The sequence below is a fragment of the Phyllobates terribilis genome, unplaced genomic scaffold, assembly GCF_046119375.1.
Source record: "Phyllobates terribilis strain yellow unplaced genomic scaffold, ASM4611937v1 Scaffold_1__5_contigs__length_1240528914, whole genome shotgun sequence".
Taxonomy (NCBI): Eukaryota; Metazoa; Chordata; class Amphibia; order Anura; family Dendrobatidae; genus Phyllobates; species Phyllobates terribilis.
The window spans coordinates 55199538-55224181 of NW_027362761.1; positions in this window are offsets into that span (position 1 = coordinate 55199538).

A 24644-nucleotide genomic window follows, 5' to 3' on the forward strand; every position below is an offset into this window, starting at 1 on the left:
CCATCTGTGTTGCAAGCTACACCACCTGTGTATGTAATGCAAATTTTTTACTGCACCTAGCCAAGTAAAACCTTTTGGGCCTGTAGCAGTGTGTGGTACTCAATCTATTAGGCCATCTATACCAAGCTCCACCAGCTTTGAAACTAATAATAATTTTTAGCTGCATCTAGCCCGGAAAATAATTTTGGGCATAGTAGCAGTGTGTGGTACTCATTGTATTAGGCCATCTATACCAAGCTCCACCAGCTTTGAAATTAATAATAATTTTTAGCTGCATCTAGCCCGGAAAATAATTTTGGGCTTAGTAGCAGTGTGTGGTACTCATTGTATTAGGCCATCTATACTAAGCTCCACCAGCTTTCAAATTACTAATAATTTTTAGCTGCATCTTGCCTTGAAAATAATTTTGGGCATAGTTGTAGTGTGTAGTACTCATTGTATTAGGCCATCTATACCAAGCTCCACCAGCTTTGAAATTAATAATAATTTTTAGCTGCATCTAGCCCGGAAAATAATTTTTCTTCCCAATAGTGGTAGCAATAGAAATATTGGGCACGCGCCTGGCTAACAAACAAAAATATATGCTTCATAACAAAAAACACCAGCCTAGTGCACTGCATTAATAAGATGGCATCATCGTCTCTCCCAGTGCTAGGCCTACTACGCCGGCTAGCATTCCTGTGCCTAAAACACAATGTATGGGTCCGCGCTAGCCACGATGCTGAGGGGTCTAAAGCTGCTGCTAACGCTTTATCACAATTCAATTGGCAGATTTTCACAGAGCTCCTCCCCAACGCCCACCCATCGGGCAACAGTTGCCCACCCTCCCTATGGGATCTAGTGGCGAATAGTTGATGCAATTAATCAGAGCGTCAGTTGCCCCGTCGACACGGCAAGCATACGGTAAGGCATGGGAAGAGTGGACACGACTAGTAGCAGGCAGACGGGTTGACCAATGTGAACAAGCCAGATTACAAGTCACCATAGAATTTCTCCACCAGCTAATGATGAGGGGCATATCAGGGGCGTCAGCGCAGCGGTGTCTGACCGGAGTAGCATTTCACTTCCAACTACTGAATTGGGGAGATGTGACAAAGAGATTCATCATCAGACAATCCATAAAAGGGTGGAAAAGGGGTCAACAGGGTCAGGAGTGTAGACGTCCCATCCCGTGTCACTAAAACTGATTTCTCACATCATATCCCTAACACCATTAACATGACACTCACAATTTGAAGCAACACTACTGTCTACTGCATTTGCGATCGCCTTCTTCGGGGCGCTATGCATAAGCGAATTAGTCCCTCAATCCAAAATTACCACCAGTGGAGGCTTATTACACCAGGACGTAGTCATAGCCAATAATGCAATACAACTACGCATACGCCAATCGAAAAAAGTTCCAGCGGGCAGGGGCACTTGGGTATTTCTACAACCCACAAATGGTACACTGATTCGGGTAACAATAGTAAAAACATATATAACCATCAGATCACAAAGTAATTTCTTCCTATCACACATTGATGTAACGCCATTATCAAGATACCAGTTCCAAGCTAAATTTAATAAATGCATAACATCGGCAGGGAACCACCCCAAAGATTACGGAACACACTCATTCCGCATAGGCGCGACCACGAAAGCAGCAAGAGCAGGACTGTCAGAAACGGAAGTTCAGAGGATAGGGAGATGGCGATCCACGTGTTTGGCGAGATACATAAGACTGGACTTGTTATCCTAACGTGGTTTGTTTCTTTTACAGGTGATGCTAAGCCAACAGTGTGGGTGATAGGCCACTCGTATATATATTGGGCAGAAAAAAGGGCGAAAGTCCACCCAGGCGGGAGGAAATTAGAGTTTCATAACACATATTTCAACTGGAGAGGTATTAGAGGCCTGCTATGGCCACAGGTACTAATGGAGGTAATCAAGGTAGGGAGAGAGGCAAGAGGTCCGGTCATCTTAGTTATACAGGCCGGGAGAAATGACCTAGGTCATCACAAGAGCGCATAATTAATGGCAATAATGAAACTAGACACTGAGCGCTTCAGAGAATTTTTCACAAAACTAACTATAGTACGGTCAGAGATTGTGCCGATAGCGGTATGGCAAGGTGCGCGAGACATCACGGCCATCGAACGGACATGGCGGGTAATAAATATTCGGATGGCAAAATTTAGAAGAGACAGAGGCGGTGTAGTGATACAACACCGACAACAGGAAGGAGATAAAGCAGGCCTCATACGGCCCGACGGTGTTCACTTAATGGATATTGGACTGGATATAATCCTGTCAGGACTCCAGGACGGAGTGGAACAAGCGTTAAGAGTGAAGGATGGGGGTCAGAGTCCTGCCTAAGAGTACGCAGGATACTCCATGGCCTGGAAATAGAAAGGACATGTTGGAGAGTTACACTTGTTGGCCAACTTGCCGGTGTGGAGACCCAGGGCATGCTGCAACAAGCTGAATTATTTTAGAAATAAAATGCCTTTCTAATGGAATGAGTATAAAAAGTTAATAAAGCTGTGACCGATCCTCACCCATCCAGTTGTAAGAGTTACATTATTGTATTGTCAAGGAAAGGGGGGCGGGAGGTGGGCTGAGCATCTGGGTTTGTTTGGGGGTCCCCACAGTATGCCTAGGCTAGATGCATTTAAAAATTCTTATTAGATACACAGGCGGTGCAGCTTGCTTCGCAGCTGGGCTACTACGCCCAAAGTATTGCCTAGGCTAGATGCAGTTAAAAATTCTACGCTGACTAGCAGACACTGAAGGTTTGGAGCAGACCTCTGAGTAAACAGCTCTTCAGACTCAACCATCTGTGTTACCCCAAGCCATAGTGTATGTAGTTTCTTACAGTTAAAAGGGGGGGGGGGCGACCCAACCCACCTGGAATTGGCGATGCCAACGTCACGTAAAGCACAGCAAGGGGACTCCAAAAAGAGTCTCCAATTTTTCCAAAAATTGTGGCACAGACACCACTTAAGTGGCATCAATTACCCCAGAGTTGCTTAAAACGGTTGGTGAGGTGATTTTACCAAATCCTCAAGCTTTTAGTCTCCCCAGGATGACACAGAGGTAGAAAAGTCCTTGCGGATCCATGATTTGTTCATCTTTATGAACGTGAGCTCCGGACATTTTTCCAGATTGGAATCCCAAAATGAGCAAGAGTCCAGTGACACAGTCATGGCTTTGATGTTCACTTGGAGATACTCCTGTACCATCCTCTCTAGGCGTTGACTATGTGTCAGACTTCTTATCTCCTGTGGCCTTGCAAAGGATGGTCTAAAAAAGTGGTGAAACGATTCCACAAAATTGCTGTTACCAGCAGATACTGTGTTACTGTTAAGGTTTGAGTGATGAAGACTCGACAGTCCCACGGTTGGCAAGTTAGAACTGTGAGATTCACTACGTGCACTACTGGTGTTTTGTGGAAAAACACATGTAAGATTCGGCAACAGCCTCTGCTGATACTCCTGCATGCGTAAATCCCTTTCTATGTCAGGAATTATTTCGGCAAATTTACTTTTGTACTGGGGATCTAAGAGTGTGGCAACCCAGTAGTCGGGATTACTTCAAATTCTGACAATCCGAGGGTCATGTTGCAGGTAGTGCAGCAAGAAGGCACTCATGTGTCTTGCGCATCCAGGAGGACCAAGTTCTTGTTGTGTTGGTAGCGAGGTAAGAATCATGCTTCCTTCTTCTGCCCTCTTCCCCCAACCTCGCACAACAGAAATGTGATCAAGGTCTCCCTCATCTGATGAGTCTTCCATGCCCATCGCCAGTTCGTCCTCCACTTCTTCCTCGGCTCCTGAACCTTCCTCAACAGTTTGGCTGCTACCATGCGCCCTGGTGTTATCCCTTCCGCATACGACTCCTCCTCTACTTCCTCCACCTCCTCTTGTTCCACCACCTGACTCTGAATTCTGTTTATCGTGTGCTCCAGCATGTAAATCACCGGAATAGTCATGCTGATAATGGCATCGTCGTCAGCACTAAACATCTTCGTCGTCATTTCAAAACTGTGCAGAAGGCTGTGTGGCGCCCCTGACCGTTCAGACACCACAGAGGTACTGCATCTCACCCAGAGGTGTGGTATCTCACCCTCAGATAAGTAAGGAGTATGGCTCGGGACCCTAACACCTGCATCCAACACATACCCGCAGTGGGGGTAGGGCGAGATTGCTCCTAAGGTAGAGCACAGTCCCAGGTCCCTAGCTGGGGGGAGGGTCCTATGTAGTGGGTGTGGGAGTAGAAAGCAGCTTAGGGGAGCACATGACAGGGAGAGTATAAATAGGAAGCCATCTTACAAAGAGCAAGCCAGTCAGAGGAGTAGAAGTGACAGGAGCAGAGGTTCTGCATGAGCTCTGCTCCGGAGGCGGGCCTAGCCTGGGAGGCCCAGGACTGAAGGAGAGAAGAGAGGAGTGGGAGCAGGAAGGCTCCAGGAACCGAAGGGACCCTAGGGGTATGGGCCATGAAGAAGGCCACCCGTACGCCCGCTGCTACCAGGAGGTAGAGGGGTAAGGCCAGATAAGGGGAACCGGTCCCTCAACTAGCGGAGAAACAGCAAGGCTCAACTAGAAACCGGAGGCTGCAGCATTTCATGTACTGCAGACCAAAGTCCACACCAGTCTCACTAAGAAGGTAGCCACATAGGACCCAGGGGACGGAACACACGTCGCCCGCCAAGGCCCGAGTATACCGGATAGAAGTGTCACTGGGTGTGAGGTGCAGGGAGAAGGCCAGAGAAAGGACACACAGAAGGGGGTCCTGCTAAGTACTCCGGAGCTATCTGGGGGTGGACTGAGCCCATCACTGAGTATGCACAGCACGACTGGGGAGATTGCTCTGGTACTTGTAATCTGGACTGCAACAACTGTGAGTAAAGATCTTGGGACTGCATCACACGGACTCTGTGTTCATTGCTGACTCCCTGCACTACAACCACCATCATCCACCCACACTGCCCTGAAGCTACACTCTTCCTGTGGGGAGTAATAATACCATTGCTGCAAAACCACCAGCTTCAGAGGACTGTTCCGCAGTGGCGGCCCCCTTGGCCGCACTCCACAGGTGGCGTAGTCGGACATTATAAAACCCATATATACAAATTACCCTTGGATTGACTTCCCTGGCTCACGGACCGGGTCAACGCCACAGTGACTACAACCCCCAGCGTCTACCGGCCCGGCTCCGGGTACCCCACGGCCCAGGGGGTGTGTCAACTTCATAGGACCCAGATCTGAGACCACTCTTGCAGCGTGATTTGCCCCACCTCTGGATCTCGTTGGCCCAGGCTATACGTCAGAACGTATTGCACCAGGGCTTGTCGGTGCTGCCACAGTCGCTGCAACATGTGCAGAGTTGAATTCCACCGTGTCTGCACATTGCATTTCAGCCGGTGAACTGGCAGGCCCAACGACTTCTGTAGAGATGTAAGTCGTTGAGCTGCGGGATGCGAATGGCGGAAGTGAGCACACAGCGACCGTGCCCTCTGCAGAACGCCATCTAGTCCGGGATAGTGGGCTAAAAATTGCTGGACAACCAGGTTCAACACGTGAGCCATACAAGGCACGTGTGTGACATTGCCCCGGCTAAGGGCCGCACCCAGGTTTGCAGCATTGTCGTACATGGCCTTCCCTGGTTGCAGGTCCAGTGGAGACAACCATTCATGAAACTGGGTCTCCAGAGCTGACCACAACTCCTCAGCTGTGTGACTCACATTTCCCAGACATTTCAAAGTAAACACCGCCTGATGCCGTTGAGCCCTGCTGCCAGCATAGTAAGGAGGTGTGCAGGATTCCTTCTGCGCAGTTAGAAAGCGGGTGGCATTACCAGACAGGCTTTGGGTGCAGGTGGAGGACCGAGAGGAGGTTGAGGAGGCAGAAGCAGCGGAGGAACTTCTAGATAAAGAGGATTGACGCACAACTCGTGGGGACGCAAGACTTGGACAGCAGCCCCTTGTCCTGCTGTCACCATAGTTACCCAGTGCACAGTCAGCGACATGTAACGCCCCTTTCCATGCCTACTCGTCCAAGTGTCTATGGTGAAATGCACCCTGTCACACACAGAGTTTCTCAAAGAAGCGGTGATGTTGTGTGCGACATGCTGGTGTAGCGCAGGCACACCTTTCTTTGAGAAGTAGTGCCGACTGGGCATCTGGTACTGGGGTACTGCAACAGACATAAGGTCTCGAAAATCCTCTGTGTCCACCAGGCGGAAAGGCAGTATTTCTGTAGCCAGCAGCTTGCAGATAGTGAAATTCAACCTCTTAGCTTTGTCATGGCTAGGAGGAAATGGTCTTTTACTTGTCCACATCTGAGGGACCAAGGGCTGGCTGTTGTGCTTAGACAGGGTTGAGTAGGGTGTCCCCGGCAAACTGCCGGTCTGTGAGGAAGATGCAGGCGGACATGTTAGGTTGCCTTGATCCAAAGTTGGTGCTCTCTATGTCAGAGAGCGCTCAACACCAGCTGGTGTTTCCACTTCCAAATGAAATTATGACCTGCCAATCATACTGGCTGTTGCGGGTAAAGAGGTGGCAGGTCTGCGTCCAAAAACATGTGTGACTGATGTCCCCCCAGTCACAGAGGATGAAGAGGCCGCGGATGCACAAGATGGGGCAGACGGTGGTTGGCTCGGCTGGCTAGGCCGCATTGTAGCACAGTGAGCTTCCCACTGCAACTTATGCTTCATATCCATGTGACGGTTCATGCATGAAGTACTCAAACTATGGATTTTTTGGCCTCTACTTAGCTTTTGGTGACAAATATTACAGATAACACGAGTTGGGTCATCCTTATCGATCTGAAAAAATGCCCAGGCTATGCAAGGCTTAGAGCCCATGCGACCTGAAGAGCCACCACGACTTGTGGTCAGAGGCACAGTTGTGGTTGAGGATGCAGTTGTTGACGTGCTTCCAGTACTCCGTCTCTGTCCAGGAAGGCGCAACCTAACCTCGTCGTCAATAGCATCTGTGATGCCCAGCTGCGCTAGGTATCACAGATCCTAGAAGAGTGCATTGATGGAATTCTCCACAAGAGACCCCGATAAACATTCACACATCTCCACCTTCCACCTCAGACCAGCAGAGGGAGCCCGTTAGGGATATAAGTAGGGAAGGTGGAGCTAGGCAGTTCAGTTCCTCTGAAGAGTTCCTGCAGTAGAGAAGCCTAAGAGAGGTCAGTCTGCAGTGGAGCTCAGTCTAGTCTAGAGAACTCAGTTAATAGTTCAGCAGTGGAGCACGAGGCTCCTGCTAGCTAGATTCAGGGAGCACAGTTAGAGCTTAAGGTGTGCCGGCGCCATAAGATCGGTGAAGCGCGGCAAGCTGCCGTTAGTATGTATAGCCTAGTGTGGGCCCGAGTAGGCCGAAGGCGAGTGGAGAGTTAGTACATAGGGGGCAGAGGAGCTTAACCAGCTCACCCCGAAGCATTTACCGGACACCGGATCCGAGCTTACCGGGATCTCTATGACCCAGTAAGGCATAACCGGAATCCCTGGAGAACTACAAGTCCCAGGATCGCTAAGGTGCTGATACGTAACAGAGCCAGGAGACGCTTAGGCCCCGCATACTGGGAGAGTGAACTCCAAGACAAGGCACTACTACAAGGTCAGCCAGCGCAGGACAGAGACAAAGTTAGGCCTAGCTCCAGGCAGGTCAAAAACTTACTAGGCAGAGGCAAGAAACAGGAGGCCCTACACCCGCTCATTGGGGAGGATCCTGATATGCACCCTTCACCCTACAGTGCTCCGGGATGTGCCTGAATTTTCACCAGTAAAAAGTACTGAAGTGACTACCGTGTCCGTTCCCATTCTTGCTCTGACCCAGCTGGGTCTCGCCTGTCCTGCATTCCCCCTGCATACACTTTTCTGAGGCCTAGCTCCACCTGTGGGGAGCTATACCATCGAGCTGCCTTATTACCGGCCTCAGTGGACTGCTGCAGCGCTGGTGCTTCTCACCAGATACAACAGGTGGCATCACGAACTCTTATAAAATGAACAATTATCCACCCTTTTAAAGAGTGACCCCAGGTTACGGGCCCGGGAGCCGACCACCGTGACATCCCAAAGGCCAGGCAAAGGCCCAGGTACCGAGTCATCCCCATCCCCTGGGCTTGTCCCATCCTCCTCCACCTCCTCTGCTGACCTCATCGACTGGCTGACTGTGGATTGACAGTAACTGGGATCTCCAACCTCATCATCATCACCCTGTGTGTTCTCACACCCGTCGTCCTCAGAGCCAAACTCTTCCTGCCCTGACCGAATATTCAAGTTGTCGCTCCAATCAGGTGTTTGAGTCTCATCATCGTCTTCATCATTGTCTCCACCAACAGGAGTTACAGTTTGGGAACGAGGGTCTACATTATGCTCAGAACCTTCTTCATCTGGTCCTGGATCCGACTCATAAAGATTCTGGACTTCAGTGCAGATCATTTCCTCGTCTGGATTAACTGAAGCTCTGGAGCAGACCTCCGTTTCCCAGGCTATAGTATGAGTAAACAGCTGTGCAGACTCAACCATCTGTGTTACCCCATACTCAGACTGGCAGCTGGAGACTTGGGAGCTGTGAGGAAGCAAGTGCGATTGGGGTGACACCTCTGAGGACTGGAGTATTTGTGATGTTGAAGTTGAGGTGGAGGAGAGCCCACTTGAAGGAGCACTTGATATCCGTTGAAGCACCTGCTGTTTTTGTGCCTCATGCTGTTTTTGTGCCTCATCTGGAATTTGTAGCGATGGGCGTGTCCGTAAGAAAGGGATTGTATCACATTGTCCACGAAAAGAAGTAGACATCTTAGTTTGGCTGGAAGATGGTCTTTCTTCTGCAGATGTTACTCCCCCCCCACTGCGGGGGGGCTCGACCCACCAGCGGACAGGCACCAGTATTGGGAGAGGGGGGCTGGCCGTCAGGGTCCACCGCGGCTCTGGCACAAACCCGGCGACACGGAGGTCGCACGGGCAGGAACGGACTGGCCGTGTCGGCTTCGCACTCTAGCGTAGTCCCTCTGCCCGCTCGCGCCCGTAACCTCAAAGGGATGCGCAACTGGCTTTTCTTCCCAGGGCTGTTCCCTGCCCAGCAGGAATGTGGGGGAGCTCAGGTCGGCCTTCCACTGTACTCACTTACCTCTCTCGCCCTCTTTCCTTCTTCCGTTCTCCATCTAACCCCTTGGCTCTGTGGTATCCGCTCTCCCTCCAGCTCTCTCCTTCTCACAGGTGGACTACTGCGTGTATTCACACTGTGGCGAATCTTTTGGGCCCAGGCATAAGAAGTTGTCGAGGTAATGGATAATCTGTGCCCCCTTAGAAACGTCCATTACAACCCATTCGAGGAAGCAATTAAACGCCTCAAATAGTGAGCAGGATCTGGAGCACCCCATGGGCAAACAGCGATCTATATAGTATGCTCCTTCCCAGAAGCAGCCCAATAGGTGGACACTATTCGGAGGCACAGGTAGTAAGTAACCGGAACGCCGCATCAAAGTCTGTTTTGGCCATTAGGGTGACCCTTCCCAACTTCTTGATCCGCCTGATTGCCTTGTCAAAGGATGTACAGTATATACTACTGTACTTGGTTCCACATCGATGTTGTCGTTTACTGACCTGCCCCTTGGATATGACTAATGGTGGATTAGTCCGAATGTATTGGGTTCCGTTTTTGGCACAACTCACAACGGGGATATCACTACGTCTTGTAAGGAAAGTGTTCTGAATGGAACCGCCATTCTACCTAAAGATATTTCTTTTTTTAATTTTCTTGTCACGACGTCTGGGTGTTGGTAGGCTGATTTTAGATTTTTACTCCAGCCTTTCTTGATTTTAGAAGGGCATGACATGCCTATATCTGTGTCTCCCCCTCCTTTTACTCCTCCACCTCTTTTCTTTTCGCATGACTATATGTACTTGTCACTTTTCCATGTGTTAGTTGTGTCTTCTGAGCAGTTTGTCAGCTTTTGGACTCCTTTGAAGTGTTTTCTATGTATTTCTATGTGTTTCTATGTGTTTTTGTTTGCCTGCCATTGGATTTAACGGTGTTCGAAGGTGTTCGACTAACAGTTCAACGAACAGTTCGGCGAACATACGGGTGTTCGACGAACCGAACCGAACTCGAACACAACTGGGGTGGCTCAACACTACTCTTGAGCCCTCACCTCTACCACCACCCCCAGTAATGATTGATGGTAATTTGGAGTTCGAGATTTCGAGGATAGTTGATTCTTGTCTCCAACGTCGTTCTCTGCAATACTTGGTGCACTGAGAAGGCTATGGTCCAGAGGAGAGGACGTGGATTTCAGCATCAGAGGTGAACGCTCCCAGATTGGTTCACTCTTTTCACACCTCTAATCCTGAGAAACCCGGTCCTGAGTGTCCAGAAGCCACTTGTAGAGGGGGGGGGTACTTTTACGGGTGTGTCAGAGGTGACAGACTGTCGCCCTGCAGTGGTCTGCAGGAGATCTCCACATTTGGCAATGCAGACAGCTGCCTAGATAGGAGGCTGTGTTTAGGACCCAGCGACTACCTCCCTTTAGTCTGGGTGCATATATACCTGGTCTCTCTAGGTGGGCGTCGCTGGTTATATTCATTCCTACTTGGAACTTGGCTAAAATAGCATCACGTCCTCTTTGGAGTCTTGAGGCCGTGTGCCCTGTTGGAGTTTCTTCTAAAGTTAAGTTGTAATTCCCGTGTATTGTTTTCCCCTTTTGTCTTTAGAGTGCTAGCGGAGGTTGACTAGTGCTCATCTCCTTCCACCCCCAGCTGTAGCCTTACTCCAGGGATAGTAGGGCGAGGCACATGATTGGCGACTGCTGCGGAGGCTGAATAGGGACGGTAAGGGAAGACAGGATGATGCTAGTCGAGTTTAAGAGGTCACCACTTCCTCTTTCCCTAATGTCTGGGCTCCCTTTACCTTTCCCCCCTGTATTGCACCCACTCCTGGCAGACACAGCTCTTGAAATTTTATTTTTTGCAGAACTGTGTAATAGATCGATAGATAGATAGATATATGGATAGATAGATATACACTGCTCAAAATAAAGGGAACACTTAAACAACAGCATATAACTCCAAGTAAATCAAACTTCTGGGAAATCAAACTGTCCACTTAGGAAGCAACACTGATTGACAATCAATTTCACATGTTGTTGTGCAAATGGAATAGACAATAGATGGAAATTATTGACAATTATCAAGACACCCTCAATAAAGGAGTTGTTCTGCAGGTGGGGACCACAGACCACATCTCAGCACTAATGCATTCTAGCTGATGTTTTGGTCACTTTTGAATGTTGGTTGTGCTTTCACACTCGTGGTAGCATGAGACGGACTCTACAACCCACAGAAGTTTCTCAGATAGTGCAGCTCATCCAGGATGGCACATCAATGTGAGCTGTGGCAAGAAGGTTTGCTGTGTCTGTCAGCGTAGTGTCCAATGGCTGGAGGCGCTACCAGGAGACAGGCCAGTACACCAGGAGACGTTGAGAGGCATAGGAGGGCAACAACCCAGCAGCAGGACCGCTACCTCTGCCTTTGTGCAAGGAGAAATAGGAGGAGCACTGCCAGAGCCCTGTAAATGACCTCCTGAAGGCCACAAATGTGCATGTGTCTACTCAAATGGTTAGAAACCGACTCCATGAGGGTGGTACGAGGGACCAAAGTCCACATATGGGGGTTGTGCTCACAGCCGAACACCATGCAGGACGCTTGCCATTTTCCACAGAACACCAGGATTGGCAAAGTCACCACTGGCGCCCTGTGTTCTTCACAGATGAAAGCAGGTTCACACTGAGCACATGTGACAGAGTCTGGAGACACCGTGGAGAGCGATCTGCTGCCTGCAACATCATTTAGCAAGACCGGTTTGGCAGTGGGTCAGTAATGTTATGGGGTAGCATTTCTTTGGAGGGCCACACAGCCCTCCATGTGCTCGCCAGAGTTAGCCAGACTGCCATTAGGTACTGAGATGAGATCATCAGACCCCTTGTGAGACCATATGCTGGTGCGGTTGGTCCTGGTTTCCTCCTAATGCAGGACAATGCTAGACCTCATGTGGCTGGAGTGTGTCGGCAGTTCCTGCAAGATGAAGGCATTGGAGCTATGGACTAGCCCACCTGTTCCCCAGACCTGAATCCGATTGAGCACATCTGAGACATAATGTTTCGATCCATCCACCAACGTCACGTTGCACCACAGACTGTCCAGAAGTTTGCGGATGCTTTAGTCCAGGTCTGGGAGGAGATCCCACAGGAGACCATCTGCAACCTCATCAGGAGCATGCCCAGGCATTGTAGGGAGGTCATACAGGCACGTGGAGGCCACACACAATACTGAGCCTCATTTTGACTTTTTTTAAGGACATTACATCAAAGTTGGATCAGCCTGTAGTGTGTTTTTCCACTTGAATTTTGGGGGTGACTCCAAATCCAGGCCTCCATTGGTTAATAAATTTGATTTCCATTGATGTTTTTTGTGTGATTTTGTTGTCAGCACATTCAACTTTGTACAGAACAATGTATTCAATGATAATATTTAATTCATTCTGATCTAGGATGTGTTATTTGAGTGTTCCCTTTATTTTTTGAGCAGTGTATATACAACTCCTGGCAAAAATTATGGAATCACTGGGCTCGGAGGATGTTCATTCAGTTGAGTAATGTTGTTGAAGAAAAGCAGATCACAGTAATGGCACAAAACTAAAGTCATTTCAAATGGCATCTTTATGGCTTTAAGAAACACTAAAAGAAATAAAGAAAAAAAATGTGGTACTCAGTAAGGGTAATTTTTTTCAGACCAAGCAGAGGGAAAAAATTATGGAATCACTCAATTCTGAGGAAAAAATTATGAAATCATGAAAAACAAACACACAAAAGAACACTCCAATACATCACTAGTATTTTGTTGCACCACCTCTGAACTTAATGAGTGACAAACAATACTCTTCATCAATCTGGCTCCAACTTTCTCTGATTGCTGTTGCCAGATCAGCTTTGCAGGTTGGAGCCTTGTCATAGACCATTTTCTTCAACTTCCACCAAAGATTTTCAATTGGATTGAGATCCAGACTATTTACAGGCCATGACATTGACCTTATGTATCTTCTTTCAAGGAACGTTTTCACAGTTTATGCTCTATGGCAGGATGCATTATCATCTTGAAAAATTATGTCATCACCCCCAAACATCCTTTCAATTGATGGGATAAGAAAACTGTCCTAAGTATCAATGTAAACTTGGGCATTTATTGAAGATGTAATGACAGCCATCTTCCCAATGCCTTTACCTGACATGCAGCCCCATATTATCAATGACTGTGGAAATTTGCATGTTCTCTTCATGCAGTCATCTTTATAAATCGCATTAAAACGGCACCAAACAAAAGTTCCAGCATCATCACCTTGCCCAATGCAGATTCGCGATTCATCACTGAATATGACTTTTATCCAGTCATCCACAGTCCACGATTGTTTTTCCTTAGCCCATTGTAACCTTGTTTTCTTCTGTTTAGGTGTTAATGATGGCTTTTGTTTAGCCAGAGGTTGTATAATAGATAGACAATAGATAGATATACACATAGATATAAATATGTGATATATATAATCCGTGCTTGCGTGTGTACCTTACTGTTCCTGTAATTTATTAATAAATGAGTACATTTATTGAAAAAAAAATGGTGCCTGATCCCCCGTAATTTTATTAACCAGCAGAGGGAAAGTGGAGAGCTGGGACGGATGTTTTTAGCTTGGGAAGGGGGTAATACCAATGGAGCTTCCCAAGCTACTAATATCAACCCCCAACGGTATACTTAGCCTTTACTGGCTATTAAAATGGAGGACCCCCCAAAAAAATTACATGGGGTCCCCCTATTTTAACAGCTAGCAAAGGCTATGCAGACAGCTGGGGGCTGATATTAATAGCCTAAGAAGGGGCAATGAATATAGGCCCCCTCCGAGGCTAGAAACAGCAGACCTCAGCCACCCCAGAAATGGCGCATCAATAGGATCCGCCAATTCTGGCACTTAGCCTCGCTCTGCCCACTGTCCTGTAGCGGTGGCAGTGGGGTTATAGGGTTGGGATTGATGTCAGCTTATAATGCCAGCTGACATCAAGCCCAGGTTAGTAATGGAGAGGCATCTATAAGATGCCCTCATGACTAACCTCATAGTGATGGTGAAATGTAAAATAAAGACACCCACACTCAGAATAAAATAGTTTAATTGAAATAAAGATGACACCTTTAATGTTCTAAATTAAACCATACTTACAATCACGCCCATTCCAGTTGAACCCATTGTCACCTGCAATGAAAGTAAAATAATAAAGCAACCTCATCCTCACTTGAGGTCAGCATGGGAAAATACTCACCGCGCATGCGTTGACCTCAATACACTCAATGAGCGTCAGTGTATTGCCGGCAAATGAACAGAGTAGTCACATTTTACAATGTAGCCGTTCTGTTCATGGGATCATTGTGGGACCCTCGCTATTTGGACTGTGGTGGACAGGTGAGGATGAGGTTGCTTTATTATTTTACCTTTATTACAGGTGATCATGGGCTTCGGGGATTAGCTCTAAGGTGAGTATATGGTGTTTTTTTTGCAGGGGCGGAGGACATAGGGGACAAGGTGTAGGTGAGTATAATGTGTTTTATTTTTATTTTAATATTTTTTTATTAATTTTAACATTTTTCTTTACTTTTAGCACAGGCGCCGACGGATTATAGACTACTGCTTCCATTCAGCGGCATCTGCGCTAGCTGTTTCCTATGGCAGTAGGCGCCGGCTGATGGTGGTAGTAGTACCATCAGCCGGCGCCTATGACCCGTGGTAAGCTTTTTACCATGGGTCACTGTCAAAGCTGTGGAATCATGCTAACACCTGTCAGCATGATGCCATAGCGCTCTGACTGCGGTAATGCTATTACCACCAATCATAGCCTGTGTTTCCTGCGCTGTCACACAAATGACAAGTGCGAAAAGCCAGGTATATTCGACTCTCACATTCACATGAATGGGGTCAGTGTTTGGGTTTGGGTACAGTTCTGGTACCCGAACCCAAACTTTTAATAAACTGTTCAGCGTTCGGCTCAATTAGCCGAACCCCAACAGTCACAGGTTCGCCCATCACTAGTCTTAAGGATTATCACACTTTATACAGTGGTGGTCAGTTCCTGGGCCTTCACCGATGAGCGGTTTATATGGAAGAGTCGTTTTCCATCTGCAGAGTCATGAGTAAGTCTCTCTCTCCTGTAGAGTGTAAGCTCTTATGGTCAACAAGGTCCTCTCTCTCTTTCTCTCTCTCCTGTAGAGTGTAACCTGTTATGGCCAGCAGTGTCCTCTCTCTCAACTGTAAATTGTAAATTCTTATAGTCAGTGGAGTTCTCTCTCATCTGCAAAGTGTAAACACTTAAGGTCAGCAGGGTTCTCACCTTTCTTCTCTCCCCCACATGTCTTTTCTGAGAAATGACAAGATTTTCAGTATAGAGATTCATGGAAATGTATTTGCGGTGAAATCACATATTTGTGAAAATTTGGTGGTCTGTATATACGAATTTCAAAAGATCCTTTCATCTCTTGTAATAATGCATACAATGGCAAGATATACTTTTACATTGGAAAAGGCATGAACTTGCCACTGAAGAACGTACTGATATGAAAACTAAAGAAGGGATATAAACAATCTCACCTAGGCAATCATATACATTTGTATAAATTAAATTTCTTTACTCCACACAAAGACAGTATGTAGCGCTGGCGTCCCTGCCCTCTGCTAGGCAGGGACGCTGCTCCCCTCACCGCTCTGCTCCGTGCCCGGCGTCCTCTCCCCGCTCTGCTGTCAGCGCGCGCTCCTTCCCGGCGTCCTCCTCCCGCTCTGCTCTCAGCGCGCGCTCCTTCCCGGCCCCTGTGCTTAGGGCGCGCGCGCGCGCGCTCCCCTCCTCTTAAAGGGGCCGCGCGCGCCGTCCTAAGGAGTCCCCGGCCAATGGCCGGAGGACTTCATCATATATAAGGCACCTCCTCCAAAATGGAGGTGCCCGAGCAATGTTGTTTGCACCTGTGTCTCACCTGTGCTTCAGCCCTCAGGTCCCGTTGCCAGTTTCCTGTCAGTTTCCTGCCAGTTTCCTGCCAGTTACCTGCCTGATTCCTGCCTGAATACTTGTTACCTGTCTGCCAGTCTGAGGTCCGACGGTCTGCCTTACTACTCCTGTCAGTCTGTCTAAAGGACCAGCCTGCCCGCTCACCTGGGAGCGCACATCAGCTACCTGCCTACTTTCCTGAGGTCCGACGGTCTGCCTTACAACTCCGGTCAGTCTGTCTATGGACCAGCTTGCCCGCTCACCTGGGAGCGCTTCTCCGTTACCTGCCTGCTTGCCAGCCCGGAGGCTCCGTTGTCACGTGCTGTGACCATCAGCTACTTCAGACTCTTGTCCGCTCACCTGGGAGCGCTTCTCCGTTACCTGCCTGCTTGCCAGCCCGGAGGCTCCGTTGTCACGTGCTGTGACCATCAGCTACTTCAGAGACTCTTGCCCGCTCACCTGGGAGCGCTTCTCCGTTACCTGCCTGCTTGCCAGCCCGGAGGTTCCGCCGTCACGTGCCGTGACCACCTGTTATTCCAGAGACTCTCGCTTGCTCACCTGGGAGCACACATCTACCATCTGCCTGCTAGCCTACCCGGAGGCTCTGCCATCACAGGTCGTACCTACCCTTTACCCAGAGACTGCCCTGATCACTTGCCGTATCTCCCTGTCCGTTCATCCAGAGACTGCCACCCGCTCCCTTACAAGGGCTGCCCCCTTGTATAGTAGCTCAGAGGTTCCGCCTCCCAGACCCGTTACAGTTTGCTTGGGCCATGGAACCCGGTGGCACCCAAGCTCCCTCGCTCTCGGACCTCTGTCTTGAACTGTCCCGTCAGAGGTCCCAACAGGAGGCCATCCTGGGTCACCTGCGGAATGTTAATACTCGCCTGAACACTCTGTCTGATCCACCAACAACCTCCGCCAGTGCCATATCTTGCAATCCGGCAGCTCCGCTGCCCACTAATACCATGGTATCCTACCCCGGACCCCGGCTTTCTGCACCTCCTCGCTTCGGAGGCGACTCCGTCCAGGCTCGGGGCTTCTTAAATCAGTGCACCCTGCATTTTGAACTTTTGTCCTACCAGTTTAACTCCGACCGGGCCAAAATTGCCTTCATCATGTCCCATCTCACCGGGGAGGCCCTGGCCTGGCTAAATCCTCTATGGGAGAGAGGAGACCCCCTGGTGTCCAACTTGCCTGCTTTTCTCACGGCTTTCCGGAAAGTCTTCGACGAACCCGGACGGAAGACCTCATCTGCATCATCGTTGCTACGCCTCCGTCAGGGGAGTCTCACCGTGGGCCAATATGCCATACGGTTCCATACCCTTGCCTCGGAGCTGACCTGGGATAACGACGCTCTGGTTTCCGTCTTCTGGGAGGGTCTGTCCGGCCGTATTAAAGATGAACTTGCCGGTCGGGACACTCCTACCACTCTCGATGACTTAATAACTCTTGCCACCCGGATTGACCTACGGTTCCAGGAGCGTGCCAGAGAGGTCACCCGTGAGAGGAGGTTACCACGTCTAGCTCCTACTTTTCAGAAACCCGTCACTCCTTCTGTCTCTAACCAGGTACACCCTCCTGAGCCTATGCAGGTCGACCAGACCAAGATGGTCAAGACCCGTCAGGACTTACGCCGTGCCGAGGGGACCTGCTTCTACTGTGGCAGTAAGGAGCACCAGATCCGTGCCTGCCCGGAAAGGTCGGGAAACGCCTGTGTCTAGGTTCGCTCAGAGAGGTCCACCTAGACAAGAATAAATCCTCTCCATCCCTGCTGTTGTCAGTTTCAATCGTCTACGGTTAGAACCGTTATTTCGAACTAGCCCAACTGGACTCTGGAGCAGCCGGGAATCTTATTTCACAGTCCCTGGTAGAGAAATACCGCATCCCCACCAAACCTCTGGCTGTACCCTTGTCTGTGGCTGCCGTGGATGGGGGGCTCTTACCATGCCCCATCCAACTCATCACCGAATCCATTACTCTGCAGGTGGGAATGCTGCATTCTGAGAGTATCTCCTTTCATGTTCTGCCTGGACTCTCTCACGCCCTCTTGCTAGGTCTGCCTTGGCTCCAGAGACATGCACCCGTGCTTGACTGGCAAACCGGAGAAGTCCTTCGCTGGGGACAAGACTGTCATAAGACCTGCCTGGTTCCCGTCCATCCCGTCCGTCCCTCTCCTACCCCAGCTAATCTACCTGGACTTCCAATTCCTTATTGGTCTTATGCTGATGTCTTTAATAAAAAGGAGGCAGAGACATTACCCCCTCATAGACCATACGACTGTCCCATCGACCTGTTACCCGGTACTACTCCTCCCCGTGGGCGTATTTATCCTTTATCCGCTGCTGAGACCCGGTCGATGTCCGAATATATTGAGGAGAATCTGGCCAGGGGATTCATCCGGAAATCTACCTCCCCGGCGGGAGCAGGCTTCTTTTTCGTTAAAAAGAAGGACGGCTCTCTCCGTCCCTGTATAGACTATAGAGGCCTAAACCAGATCACGGTGAAGAATAAGTACCCCCTTCCGCTCATTCCAGAATTATTTGATCGTCTGAGGGGGGCTAGAATCTTCACCAAACTAGACCTCCGTGGGGCGTACAACCTGGTTCGTATCCGTCAAGGGGATGAATGGAAGACGGCATTCAACACCCGGGACGGCCACTATGAATACCTGGTAATGCCCTTTGGTCTCTGTAACGCTCCTGCCGTTTTTCAAGAGTTGGTCAATGACATCTTCCGGGACCTTCTCTACTCCTGCGTAGTGGTGTACCTGGACGACATCTTGGTCTTCTCTCCGGATCTCCAGACTCACCGGAGGGACGTTCGTCAGGTCCTGCTCAGGCTCAGGCAGAATCACCTCTTCGCTAAATACGAGAAGTGCCTCTTTGAGCAGACCTCGCTTCCGTTTTTGGGCTACATTATTTCTCAGACCGGCCTACGAATGGATCCAGAGAAACTGTCTGCCATCGAGAAATGGCCTCGACCGGAGGGGCTGAAGGCCATTCAGCGGTTCCTGGGCTTCGCCAACTACTACCGCCTCTTCATACCACACTTCTCTTCCCGGACTGCCCCAATTTCCGCGCTCACCCGTAAGGGTACTAATCCCAAAGAGTGGCCGCCCGAAGCAGAAGAAGCCTTTCTTTCCTTAAAACAGGCCTTCTCTTCCGCCCCGGTGCTGCATCGCCCGGACGGCAACAAGCAGTTCTTCCTGGAAGTGGACGCCTCCTCCTCTGGAGCTGGAGCGGTACTTACTCAAAAATCTTCTTCCGGGAGGATGGTAACTTGCGGCTTCTTCTCTAAACTCTTCTCCTCCTCAGAGCGCAATTATTCCATAGGAGATCGAGAGTTATTGGCCATCAAACTGGCATTGGAGGAGTGGCGTTACCTGCTTGAGGGGGCTCTTCACCCGGTAATAATTTACACTGACCACAAGAACTTGGCTTATCTCCAGCATGCCCAGAGACTTAACCCGCGCCAAGCCCGGTGGTCCTTGTTTTTTGCTCGTTTTGATTTTGTCCTTCATTTTCGCCCGGCTGACAAAAACGTCAAGGCGGACGCCTTGTCTCGATCCTTTCTGGTATCTGATCTCGAGGAAGATCCGAAACACATCATCGATCCCGCCAGAGTAATGCAGGTGGCTCCCGTGAGTCTAAATCGTCTTCCTCCCGGAAAGACGTTCGTATCAGTACCTGATCGGGAGAAGATCCTTCACTGGGGTCACTCGTCTAAACTGGCTGGCCACGCTGGTCAGAAGAAGACCCTCCAGCTTATTTCCCGGCACAACTGGTGGCCTACCCTGCACAAGGATGTAATAGACTTTGTTTCTGCCTGTGTGTCCTGCGCCCGCAACAAGGTTCCGAGACATCTGCCAGCCGGTCGCCTCCTTCCGCTCCCAGTACCTGCTGCCCCCTGGCAGCATATTGCAATGGACTTCATAACTGACCTCCCACTCTCTGCCGGTTGTACGGTCATTTGGGTGGTCGCTGACCGCTTCTCCAAGATGGCTCATTTCGTTCCCCTGCCAGGCCTCCCGTCTGCACCCGAGCTAGCTAGAGACTTTATTCGTCACATCTTCCGTTTTCATGGCCTGCCCCTCCACATCGTGTCGGATCGTGGGGTACAGTTCACCTCACGCTTCTGGAGAGCCACTTGTAAACTACTAGACGTCTCCCTGGACTTCTCTTCCGCTTACCACCCACAGTCCAATGGTCAAGTGGAGCGGATCAATCAGAACCTGACCAGTTACCTCCGGCACTTCGTTAATGCCCACCATTCTGACTGGGTGGATCTCCTACCATGGGCCGAGTTCTCTTACAATAATCACGAGAGCGAATCCTCCTCCAAATCCCCGTTTTTTGTAGTCTTTGGTCAGCATCCTCGGATTCCTTTTCCTGTCTCCACCTCGGTGGACAACCCGGCTGCGGAATCTCTCGTTAGCAAATTTTCCTCCATTTGGGAGAGTACCCGATCCGCACTCCTTCAGTCTTCCGAGCGTATGAAAAGACACGCTGACAAAAAACGTCTGGACCCTCCTCAATTCCGTCCTGGGGATAAAGTCTGGCTCTCGTCCAAATATGTCCGGCTCAAGATCCCTTCCTATAAGTTAGGGCCTCGGTTCATCGGCCCACTGGAGGTCATCAGTCAGATCAACCCGGTGGCCTATAAATTGAAACTCCCGGCCAACTTACGGATCCCTAACTCCTTCCATGTATCTCTCCTCAAACCTGTGGTACTTAACTCTTTTTCCAAGTCTACAGGTACGCCTCCTGCTCCGGTTTCTGCTGTGGACGAGTTTGAGGTAGAGAACATTCTTGCCACCAAAAGGGTAAGAGGAAAGACCTTTTTTCTGGTAGATTGGAAGGGGTTTGGTCCTGAGGAGAGAACGTGGGAGCCCCGGGAGAACATTCATGCCCCTCTCATCCTAGCTAAATTTCTGTCTGGCCTAAAAAAGGGGGGGCCTAAAGGGGGGGGTACTGTAGCGCTGGCGTCCCTGCCCTCTGCTAGGCAGGGACGCTGCTCCCCTCACCGCTCTGCTCCGTGCCCGGCGTCCTCTCCCCGCTCTGCTGTCAGCGCGCGCTCCTTCCCGGCGTCCTCCTCCCGCTCTGCTCTCAGCGCGCGCTCCTTCCCGGCCCCTGTGCTTAGGGCGCGCGCGCGCGCGCTCCCCTCCTCTTAAAGGGGCCGCGCGCGCCGTCCTAAGGAGTCCCCGGCCAATGGCCGGAGGACTTCATCATATATAAGGCACCTCCTCCAAAATGGAGGTGCCCGAGCAATGTTGTTTGCACCTGTGTCTCACCTGTGCTTCAGCCCTCAGGTCCCGTTGCCAGTTTCCTGTCAGTTTCCTGCCAGTTTCCTGCCAGTTACCTGCCTGATTCCTGCCTGAATACTTGTTACCTGTCTGCCAGTCTGAGGTCCGACGGTCTGCCTTACTACTCCTGTCAGTCTGTCTAAAGGACCAGCCTGCCCGCTCACCTGGGAGCGCACATCAGCTACCTGCCTACTTTCCTGAGGTCCGACGGTCTGCCTTACAACTCCGGTCAGTCTGTCTATGGACCAGCTTGCCCGCTCACCTGGGAGCGCTTCTCCGTTACCTGCCTGCTTGCCAGCCCGGAGGCTCCGTTGTCACGTGCTGTGACCATCAGCTACTTCAGACTCTTGTCCGCTCACCTGGGAGCGCTTCTCCGTTACCTGCCTGCTTGCCAGCCCGGAGGCTCCGTTGTCACGTGCTGTGACCATCAGCTACTTCAGAGACTCTTGCCCGCTCACCTGGGAGCGCTTCTCCGTTACCTGCCTGCTTGCCAGCCCGGAGGTTCCGCCGTCACGTGCCGTGACCACCTGTTATTCCAGAGACTCTCGCTTGCTCACCTGGGAGCACACATCTACCATCTGCCTGCTAGCCTACCCGGAGGCTCTGCCATCACAGGTCGTACCTACCCTTTACCCAGAGACTGCCCTGATCACTTGCCGTATCTCCCTGTCCGTTCATCCAGAGACTGCCACCCGCTCCCTTACAAGGGCTGCCCCCTTGTATAGTAGCTCAGAGGTTCCGCCTCCCAGACCCGTTACACAGTATATTTATAAAAAAGAAGAATGTTATGAATACATTATTTATTCCTTTCATATTTTTTAATTTTTGGGTCAAAAGTGGCTAATTGTGAGTCACTGATCACTAATCTTAAAGCAGTCAGGTGGTAAAGAATAGGTTTAGAATTAAGTTTTATTAAATATGTGTAATATATTGGAGTATTGTAATTTGTGTGGTTGATGCATATTACAAGAAAAATGGAGAATTTACACAACAATAAGAACCTGTGGCAAATTACTTGTACTTTACTTATGCTTATGTAGTAGAGGCAAGAGAGCCTTTAAGAGAATTCTTACAGGATGCTTCAAAGATGGAGAGAGATTGCCATCTGCTGGTCAGGCACAGTCAAGCGGAACCAAGATGTGCAAGGGAAGTTGAAGGGGGAGCAGATTTAGATTCTGGACCCAGTCAGGTGACTTCCAGGAAGGAGTTCCTGGGTATAGGAGGCCAGCGCGCCAAGCCTGAGGTGGTTTTGGTGCCAAGCAGCAGAGAGGAGCAGATGTGCTCCCTACTTGCTGAGAAGCCCCACGTGGCAGGCCTAAGCCAGAGGCCTGCGAGGTGCCACAGTCGGACACCGGTGGATGAGCTCCGGATCCCTCACAGATGTGCCCTGAGTGCTGCGCCTACTGAAGAGAGTCAGAACCTGCTTGTGGTGCTGAGTGAGTTTGCAGAACCTGACGTCGCCCGCCAACAGACGAGGTCTGGACCCCCCTATCCATGGCTTGAGAGACTACCTCCAATGGCCAGAAAGAGAGGAGTTGGGAGACAGCTGCACCAGGAAAGTCACACCAGTGAAAGCAGAGGAGCTGCATATGTGAACAGGGCAGTCACTTCTACTGTTCACTCACGGTACCGGGGCAAGTTGGGTTTAGGTACTCAGGTTGGGAGGGGAACGGTTGAGGCGGAAGAAGCTAAACGTGATTTAATTGACTTTGTCCGGAAAAAACTTTCTGCCGAGTGGGAATAACCGGTGACCCCCGCTAGGGCCATATGCAGAGTTAAAGAACTGATGTGGTGATTCCCATGATTGGGTGCACCACACTACTTTGAGAGACTTTGCATTTTATTAATATTTCAAATTACCATTCATTACCCCTGTTGCCATTTCCTTGTTTAGAATACCTGATATATTTATATATAAACTGTTTATATTAATCTCTGACTATCCTCGCCTTGTGTCTCTGTGTGTTGCATTCTGGCACCTGCATTACATTTGGCATAGTCGGCAGGATGCAACATTCAGACGCAGAGATGGCGGATCAGTCTGTGCCTGGGTCCGGCTGGAGCCATATACCCCTGGGGGCTATGCTCGGCCATCTTCCCAAGTTCACAGGAGATGGCATGTCATTGTGGGACTGGGTAGAAAGACTGAGAAGTTTGCTACATATGTATCCCCTCGATCCCCTAGCCCAGGCGGAACTGGCCCTCCTAACCCTTGATGGAGAGGCCCGGCAAACTGTGATGTACCGCCCACATGGGGATCGTGACACCATGGACAAAGTGATAAAAATTCTAGAGGACATGCACGGTGACACCACGGATCTGGGGCACTTGCGCCTACGGTTATTTCAGTGGGGCCAAGGGGAAAATGAGACCATAAATCAGTATGATAATGCATTACAGAAGGTGACGGCCCATATCGTTAAGAAGGCTCGAGATGAGAACCGAAGACTGGGACCATTGGATGAAGTGTTGCGTGACCAACTGATTGCTGGATTGAAGGACCCTTCCCTGAGGCAGATCTTGAAGGAGCAGCTGCATTTGAGCCCCAAACTGGTCTTCCTGGAGGTTGGGACTGAAGCTAGAGTCCTGGAGAAAGAAGTTCCTGTACTCAAGGCCACAGTTAGAAGTCATGAGGCAATTTCCTGTGGATTCACCCACAAAGACCCTGATTGGGTACGGGAGATACGTCAGGAAATTTGAGATATTCGGGGTGAGCTGAACACAATTAGAAAGACCCCTCCTGCCCCCTTGCCGATGGACCATACTGCCCCATGTGGACGGAGACCAGAGCGAGAAAGACATTCCTACCAGGACCCAGCACGTCGTGTACCCGACCTATCGGTACAACGAGGACCAGAGTTTTGGACCTGCGGTGGTAGGGAGCATATCTCCAAAGACTGTCCAAACCGAGAGAAGAAGAGGCGGGGGCAGCCTTTAAACTAAGATGCCCCACGGTTGTGGAGCATACCGTGGGGTCTCAAGTAGAGATGAGCGTTGTTCTACTCGAACTGTTCGCCAATCTCAAATTCGAGCTGTTTTGGGCGGTGTTCGAGCCGGTCGGCGAACACGAACAATTTGAGAAAAATTAAGCTGTTCGAGGTTATGTTCGATAACTGTTCGTGCACCAAAATCATAACTGGATTTTTTCTCAGTAATGATGAAAATTAATGTTAATACGCAGTTTGAGTGTACAGCGGGGCGGGGGGAGGGGCAGGGGATGGATCTCTGCAGGAACAATGAAGATCTCCATTTTTTTTTCTCTTTCCCGCATTTGCAGTGGGGAG